At 46.2% G+C, this 8,998-nt stretch overlaps 1 non-coding gene and 1 pseudogene across 1 annotated transcript; both read right to left on the bottom strand.

Moving 5' to 3' along the window:
* Nucleotides 1–3,979: 3,979 nt before the first annotated feature.
* On the bottom strand, nucleotides 3,980–4,441 carry LOC111525840 (annotated as a pseudogene).
* A 2,884-nt stretch (nucleotides 4,442–7,325) lies between these two features.
* LOC111525856 lies at nucleotides 7,326–7,427 on the bottom strand. Its single transcript, XR_002726220.1, has one exon. It is a non-coding gene; the product is annotated as a U6 spliceosomal RNA (small nuclear RNA).
* Nucleotides 7,428–8,998: the final 1,571 nt, after the last annotated feature.

The raw sequence follows: 8,998 nt of genomic DNA, 5'->3' as shown, positions 1-8,998 counted from the left end.
TCCTTTCCTTTCCTTTCCTTTCCTTTCCTTTCCTTTCCTTTCCTTTCTTTTCTTTTCCTTTCTTTCTTTTCTTTCAGATGGTGTCTCACTCTGTCACCCAGGCTGGAGTGCAGTGGCATGATCTCGGCTCACTGCAAGCTCCGCCTCCCGGGTTCACACTATTCTCCTGCCTCAGTCTCCCGAGTAGCTGGGATTACAGGTGCCTGCCACCACGCTCGGCTAATTTTTTGTATTTTTAGTAGAGACGGGGTTTCCCATGTTAGCCAGGATGGTCTTGATCTCCTGACCTGTGATCCCCCTGCCTCAGACTCCCAAAGTGCTGGGATTACAGGCATGAGCCACCGAGCCAGTTATTCATCTTTTAAGCGACCTTGATTCAGATCTAGTTGATATTTTTTATACTTAGTTTATGTTTATTTTATTTAAAAAGAGAAACATTGGGCCAGGCATGGTGGCTCACCCCTGTAATCTCAGCGCTTTAGGAGGCTAAGGCAGGCAGATCACCTGAGGTCAGGAGTTCGAGACCAACCTGGCTAACCTGGTGAAACCAAGTCTCTACTTTAAAATACCAATATTAAGCCGGGCGCGGTGGCTCAAGCCTGTAATCCCAGCACTTTGGGAGGCCGAGACGGGTGGATCATGAGGTCAGGAGATCGAGACCACCCTGGCTAACACGGTGAAACCCTGTCTCTACTAAAAACTACAAAAAACTAGCCGGGCGAGGTGGCGGCACCTGTAGTCCCAGCTACCCCGGAGGCTGAGGCAGGAGAATGGCGTGAACCCGGGAGGCGGAGCTTGCAGTGAGCTGAGATCCGGCCACAGCACTCCAGCCTGGGTGACAGAGCAAGACTCCGTCTAAAAAAAATAAAAAAATAAAATAAAATAAAATAAAATAAAATACCAATTTTAGCCAGGCGTGATGGTGGGCGTCTGGAATCCCAGCTACTCAGGAGGCTAAGGCAGGAGAATCCCTTGAACCTGAGAGGTGGAGTTTGCAGTGAGCTGAGATCATGCCACTGCACTCCAGCCTGGGCAACAGAATGAGACTCTGTCTCCAAAAAAAAAAAAACAAAAAACAAAAAACAGGCTGAGCGCACGCCTGTAATCCCAGCACTTTGGGAGGCTGAGGTGGGTGGATCACTTGAGGTCAGGAGTTCAAGACAAGCCTGGCCAAACATGGTGAAACCTTGTCTCTACTAAAAATACAAAAATTAGGCCGGGCGCAGTGGCTCAAGCCTGTAATCCCAGCACTTTGGGAGGCCGAGGCGGGCGGATCACGAGGTCAGGAGATCGAGACCATTCTGGCTGACACAGTGAAACCCCGTCTCTACTAAAAAAATACAAAAAAACTAGCCGGGTGAGGTGGCGGGCGCCTGTAGTCCCAGCTACTCGGTAGGCTGAGGCAGGAGAATGGCGTAAACCCAGGAGGCGGAGCTTGCAGTGAGCTGAGATCCGGCCACTGCACTCCAGCCTGGGCGACAGAGCGAGACTCTGTCTCAAAAAAAAAAAAAAAAAAAAAAATACAAAAATTAGCTGGGCATGGTGGTGTGCACCTGTAATCCCAGCTACTCGGGAAGCTGAGGCAGGAGAATTGCTTGAACCCATGAGTCCTAGGTTGCAGTGAGCCAAGATCATATCACTGTCCTGGGTGACGGAGCAAGACTCTGTCTCCAAAAAAAAAAAAAAAAAAAAAAAATTGGCCAGGCATGGTGGCTCATACCTGCAATCCCAGCACTTTGGGAGGCCAAAGAAAACAATTTTAATCAATATTATGAGTATGAATGACAAAGTGACAAGTTACCCTGGGTTTGGTTTTTTTGGTTTTTTTTTCACCCTCCCTAATGATATTTAGCCTCTGCTCCAGGGGACAAGGGATTTTTGTAGCCTCTGGTTTCTGTTTGAGGTAATTTCTTCAGAAATTAATAAGGATTTCCTCAGGAGAAATGCAAAAACAAAAACCAAGCCAAACCAAGTAATGAGTTGATGGGAAAAGATGAGAGAAGAGGAACTGAAGTTCTATTGATGTTCTGTTTGCAAGTCAAACGTGTCAACAGCTGTGCAGTGTGGGCTGTGCAGTGAGCCCAGGGCCAAAGCTCTGTCTTAAGCCACAGGCTTGCCACTAACACAGAAGAAGCTGCTCCTCCAGGATCCCCATTTCTCCCAGGTAAAGGAGAATGGGTTCCCAGCACACCCTCCACCCCAAATCTAAGAGTGTCCTGGCAGAACCTGCCATATGCAACTCTTTCCCCAGCTCTCAGGTAGAACAGCTTTGGTGGTACCAATAGCTGCTGCCCTTGTGCCAGAATAGCAGCCCCTTCGTCTTGGGATTATAGTAATTTATGGTGATTTATGCCTCCAGAGTGAAAATTAGCAATCTGGCGAGGTAACTAAAAATGAATGCATCTCTTCCCAGAGTTCACTCCACCCAGCTGAGCCACCAAATAAAACCAGCATATGGGGCAATTAGAAAGCCAAGCGCTGCTTTCAAAATGCAGTATAAAGAGACAGAGTTCAGGGGCCCAGGTTCCCCTGCCCGGTTCAATAATGATCACAAGTTCCTAACAAGCATCCTCTTTGCCTCACAATACCATGCCAAGTCTGAATCCTCCCATAAACACCAACCTGAGGTTCTGTCTTTCAAACAAAGTAATTTGTTCCACGACATTGCCATTTTACCTTTTATTATTATTATTATTATTATTGCAAATTGACTGAGGGAGGGGAAAGGGGGAAGTGAGGATAAACCTCTATCACATGGATACGTGTGAAACAAAGATTTTTTTTTTCTTCTTTGTCATACATTTGCTTTTACATGACACAGACTCTGATCTTACCTAACTTCCACAGTCTACTCTCAAATATTGGTGAGACTAGAATTTGTATTAAAAGTTTTGCTGGGCATGGTGGCTCATGCCTGTAATTCCAGCACTTTGTTTTATTTATTTATTTATTTATTTATTTATTTAGAGACAGAGTCTCACTCTGTCCCAGGCTGGAGTGCAGTGGCACAATCATGGCTCACTGCAACCTCAACCTCCCGGGCTCAAGCAATCCTTCTCCCTCAGACTCCTGAGTAATTGGGACTACAGGCACCATGCCCAGCTAATTTTTGTAATTTTTGTAGAGATGGAGTCCATGTTGCCCAGGCTGGTCTCAAACTCCTGGGCTTAAGGGATCCAACCACCTTAGCCTCCCAAAGTGGTGGGATTACGGGTATGAACCACCACATCCAGCCATTCTTAGCACTTTGGGAGGCTGAGGCAGGAGGATCCCCCAAGGCCAGGAGTTCAAGACCAGGTTGGGCAACATAGTAAGAACCCCCATCTCTACAAAAAAATTGAAAATTAGCTGGGCATGTGGCTCAAGTCTATAGTTCCAGCTATTTAGTAGGCTGAGGCTGGATAATTGGTTGAGCCAGGAGTTTGAGGCTGCAGAGAGCTATGATGTCACCGCTGCCTCCAGCCTGGGTAACAGAGTGAGATCCTGTCTCAAAAAAAAAAAAATATTTTTTTTTGAAAGACATAGAGGTCCAATAGTGATTGATTATCCTTATCATTGAACACATGCAGAAATTCCTAAAATAGTCCAAGTCTGTTCCCATGGACTTGGACTTGATGGGACTTCACATGTAACAAGGATCAATTGGGGTCACACTGTCAGCCACTTGGAAATTTGGATGTAAGTGCAGTATTCACTCACTCATATTTCTCATAGAGTTTTAGAGTTGGAAAGGGTTTAAGAGATAATATAATCCTACCCACACATTAGATTCTATCATTATTTAAAGTGGCTCGACTTCTAAATCTTATTCTATGAAATTCCCTCTGACCCAACTTACTCTTCTTTTTCTTTTCTTTTTATTTTTCCTGTCTCAGGTTTATTTGTACAAATAGCACAGGAGGACCCCAGTCCCATGTAGATGGCAGCCCAGCGGGGATCACACCAGTCCTTCTGTCCTCACATTGGCAGACAGAAATATCTAAGTCTTTGTAGGGGCCTGGGCACCTTTGGGAGCCTGAGCTTGAACTGAAGCTGGAGCTGCAGCCTGGGCCTTGGTTTGATCCTTGGCCCTGGCCTTTGGCCAGCACAGCCTGAGCCCTTTGGCAATGTGGGCACGAGCCCGCTTCCTAAGCTTGGGGTAGGCAATGTAGGCAAGCCGATCGAGCTTGCAGCTGACACCCTTTGGGATCTTGGGCTTAACCTCCTTGGGCTTTACGAGGGCCTTGATCGCCTCAGCACGTGCACTTATGGCTTTGTCACTGTTGGCCTGTATCTTCTTTAGGCCCCTCTTGTTTTGCTTCTTGGCAAAGCACATGTTCCTCGGGAACTTAGAGTCCAATCCCTTAAGAGATTCATATCTTTGTGATTGGGGTTTCTTGATACCATTTCTGTGCCTTTTTCGGGACTGGTCGTGTTTGCTGTGGTTCTTGGACTTGGCCATGTCGGCACCTTAAGCTGTGGCTCCCAAAGCATCTAGAACTGGAAGTATTTTTCTTTTTCTCCACCACTGAACATTTCTCTCTCTCCCTTTTTTTTTTTTTTTTTTTTTTGAGACGAAGTGTTTTTAGCTCTTGTTGCCCAGGCTTGAGTGCAATGGCACGATCTTGGCTCACCGCAACCTCTGCCTCCCAGGTTCAAGCGATTCTCCTGCCTCAGCCTCCCAAGTAACTGGAATTACAGGCATGTGCCACCACTTCCGGCTAATTTTGTATTTTTTTTAGTAGAGACGGGGCTTCTCCATGTTTGTCAGACTGGTCTCAAACTCCTGACCTCAGGTAATCCGACCTCAGGTAATCCGCCTGCCTTGGACCTCTCAAAGTGCTGGGATTATTATAGGTGTGAGCCACCGTGCCTGGCCCACCACTGAACATTTCATGGTGTCTCTAAGTCATTCATCTAAGCTCTTCTCTCCAGTTATCAGCACTCTTCCATTTCACTCATATCTCCTCCTGGCTTAGACTTCATGTTCAGCCATTTTGAAATTTGCTCATAAATGACAAGGATTTCTTCTCTTCACTGGTTTTCTACTGTCCGTGTTTTCTCAGCCCCAGCTGGCTCCTATTGCCCTGTTTCTCCCCTCCTACACTTCAGGGTATTGCTGGAGAAAGTTCCAAGGTCATGATGGTTTGACCCAGTATAGATTCACAATTCCAAACCTCACCTGGGCTCCACTTGGGCTCTTTTTGTTTGTTTGTTTGTTTGTTTTAGACAGAGTTTCCCTCTTGTTACCCAGGCTGGAGTGCAATGGTGTGATCTCAGCTCACTGCAACTGGCTCACCGCAACCTCTGCCTCCCGAGTGATTCTCCTGCCTCAGCCTCCCGAGTAGCTGGTATTACAGGCACCCGCCACCATGCCTGGTTAATTTTTTGTATTTTTGGTGGTGGTGGGGGGGTTTATCATGTTGACCAGGCTGGTCTCGAACTTCTGACCTCAGGTGATCCACCCACTTCGGCCTCCCAAAATTCTGGGATTACAGGCATGAGCCACCACGCCTGGCCTGGGCTCTTTTTGATGATGGCTTTCTGTACAGTGTTACCTAAGACTTCTCAACTCCCTCAAGCCCAAAATCCACCCCTGCCACACTTATTATAAGACCTCATTTTCTACTTATGGGGAAAATGGAGGTCATTCAAGACCCCACCCCCACCCTGCCATCACCTTCACCTTTATCTTAGATTAGTCCATATCTTAACCTTCTGTCTCTAGGAGCATCTCTTCCCCTGCAGAAAGCACAAGCCTCATCTCATCCCCTCCACTGATGACTCCTCTTATCCCTCATGTTCTTAACCTTTTTCTCTCTCCTTACTTCTTACCTTTTTCCCACAACATGTTCAATTCTGCATCAACCTAAAAATAGAAAATCTTTTCCCGGTTGGGCGCAGTGGCTCACATATGTAATCCTAGCACTTTGGGGGGCTGAGGCAGGTGAATTGCTTTAGTACAGGAGTTCAAGACCAGCCAAGGCAACATGGTGAAATCCCATCTCTAAGAAATATGAAAATTAGCTGGATGTGGTGTGGTGGTGGGCATCTGTAGTCCTAGCTACTCAGGAGTCTGAGTTGGGAGGATCACCTGAGCCCAGAAGGTTGAGGCTGCAGTGAGCTGTGATTGTGCCACTGCACTCCAGCCTGGGTGACAGAGTGAGACCCTGTCTCATAAAATAATAAAATAAAATAAAATAAAAATACAGAAAATATTTTTTGTATCTGCTTCTCCCTCAGTGTGCTACCCCTTCTCTTTTTCCTTATACAACTGAATTTAGGGAAGAGTAATCTGTACTTAAAGCTCTCCCCCAACCTCCACTTCCAACTTATTTCCTCAACCACTGACTATTTGCTTCTATCCTCGTGGTGTTATTCATTTGTGTATTCGCTCACTCAACAGATAGTTGTCAAGAACCTTCTGTGTGCCAGTAATTGTCAAAACTTCCCTCTCAGAGGGTTTACCAGTTACCTCCTGATCCAGTAGATCTGAAACTTTGCTGTGCATTGGAATCACTTGGCATTTTTTAAAAATACTGATGCCTGGGTCCCACCCTGAGATATTCTGAGTTAATTGGCCTGGATGTGACCTGGGCTTCAGGATTTATTATTATTATTTTTTTAGACAGGGTCTGGCTCTTTTGCCCAGACTGGAGTGCAGTGGCGTGATCTTGGCTCACTGTAACCTCTGCCTCCTGGGTTCAAGCGATTCTCTGACCTCAGCCTCCCTAGTAGCTGGGATTACAGGTGCATGCCACCAAGCCTGTCTAATTTTTGTATTTTTGGTAGAGACGGGTTTTCACCATGTTGGCCAGGCTGGTCTCGATCTCCTGACCCCAAGTGATCTGCCTGCCTTGGCCTCCCAAAATGCCGGGATTACAGGCGTGAGTCACCAGGCCTGGCCTGTCCTAATCTCCTAATGCAGGGTTTTTCAACCTCAGCACAATTGCTATTTTGGGCCAGGATTATTCTTTGTTATTGGGGGTTTTCCTGTGCATTGCAGAGTGTTTAGCAGCACCCGTGGCCTCTAATTTCTAGATGCTAGAAGCACACACATTTCCCTTCATAGTCATTACAAACCAAAAATATCTCCAGACATGGCCAGATGTCCCTTGGAAGTGGCAAAATAGGCCCTGGTTGAGAAGCACTGCCCTCGTGTCTTCAGTTCTCCTCCTCCTTGATCTGTCTGTAATATTGTGAAACCCCTCCTTCAGAAGCCTCTCGTTATTAAAAAAATTTTTTATAGAGATGAGGTCTTGCTATGTTGACCAGGCTGTTCTTGAACCTCAGCCTCCCAAAGTGCTGGGAGTACAGGCATGAGCCACTGCATCTGCCCTTTTTTAAAAAATATGGAACATTTCACGAATTTGCACATCATCCTTGCACAGGGGATGTGCTAATCTTCCTGTATGGTTCCAATTTTAGTAAATGTGCTGCTGAAGCAAGTGCTCTTCTTTCCTTTGGCTTTCACAGCACTGTTCTCTGTGACTCAGTATGGAAGGACATAGTGATATTCAAAAGATGTTTGTGGAATGGATCTAGAAGTTGCTCATGTGTATTTGGCTCACCTCTGATTGGCCACTTATCTGTAAGGGAGACTGGAAATGTAATCTTTATTGTGGGTTTAGCATGAATTCAGCTGAAGACCAGGGTTCTAGTCCTACAGTACTTCCAGGTCATACTTTTAACTCGTTTTCTCCTTCCCACTGCCTGGAAGTACAGTTACAGTAGTGTTAAGCCATCTTGGACAATGTGAGCAAAGGTATTTCCCTGGGCTTGGTGAGGCAAAAAGATAGGAGAAATCTGAGTCTCTGACGTCCCAGAGCCACCATACCAAGCCTAGACTGCTTACTCTTGAATTATGTGAAAGAGAAAAAAAAAGCCAGGTGCAGTGGCTCATGCCTGTAATCCTAGCACGTTGGGAGCCTGAGGCGGGTGGATCACGAGGTCAGGAGTTCAAGACCAGCCTGGCCAAGATGGTGAAACCCCGTCTCTACTAAAAATACAAAAATTAGCCAGGTGTGGTGGTGGGCACCTATAATCCCAGCTACTTAGGAGGCTGAGGCAGAGAATTGCTTAAACCCGGGAGGCAGAGGTTGCAGTGAGCCGAGATTGTGCCACTGCACTCCAGCCTGGGCGACAGAGTGAGACATCATCTCAAAAAAAAAAAAAAAAAAAAAAAGAGAGAGAGAGAAAAAAATACCCTCTGTCTGGATTAAGCCTACCATTATTTGGGTATCATGATTGCATTAACTGAACCTACATCCTAGTAAGTAGACCCAATCAGGTTCAACTTTACTTTCAGCAGCTCTCAGATCTATATGTCCACTGAAACACTCCCAAGATCCAATCCCACATTTCAGCTACCTTCTGGACTCTCCAGCTGAATGTCCAACTAGAATCTTAAAACCTAGGATGTACATTTAAAACCAAAGCTGGCCGGGCACAGTGGCTCATGCCTGTAATCTCAGCACTTTGGGAGGCTGAGGTGGGCGGATCGCCTGAGATCAGGAGTTCAAGACCAACTTCGCCAATATGGTGAAACCCCATGTCTACTAAAAATACAAAAATTAGCCAGGCTAATTTGGTGGTGGGTGCCTGTAATCCTAGCTACTCGAGAGGCTGAGGCAGGAGAATCACTTGAATCCGGGAGGAGGAGGTTGCAGTGAGCCAAGATGGCACTCCAGCCTGCGTGACAGAGAGTGACTCTGTCTCAAAAAAAAAACAAAAAAATTAAATTTAAAAAGGGCAACCCATTTTCCAAGTCATCTAGGTTCCACATCTGTGACGCCTCCCCTCTTATGACCTCTACATCCAATAAATAGCCCCCCAACAACCTTAGTCCCTCTCTGCATGTCCCATGTACTTGAACCAAATCAGACCACTTGTAGTCCCCATTCCTGAACATACCATTTTGCTTCTAGAACTATTGCAGATTCTGTACTTAACTCTACTGAAAGTCCATACCCAGCAGGCCCTTGTCTTTAAAGGCATGTCTGAGTCATCCCCCAGAAGT

This window comes from Piliocolobus tephrosceles, chromosome 16, assembly GCF_002776525.5.
Source record: "Piliocolobus tephrosceles isolate RC106 chromosome 16, ASM277652v3, whole genome shotgun sequence".
In the NCBI taxonomy this organism is placed as follows: domain Eukaryota; kingdom Metazoa; phylum Chordata; class Mammalia; order Primates; family Cercopithecidae; genus Piliocolobus; species Piliocolobus tephrosceles.
Note: the sequence above shows the minus strand (reverse complement) of the source record. Positions and strands in the feature narration are given on the sequence as shown.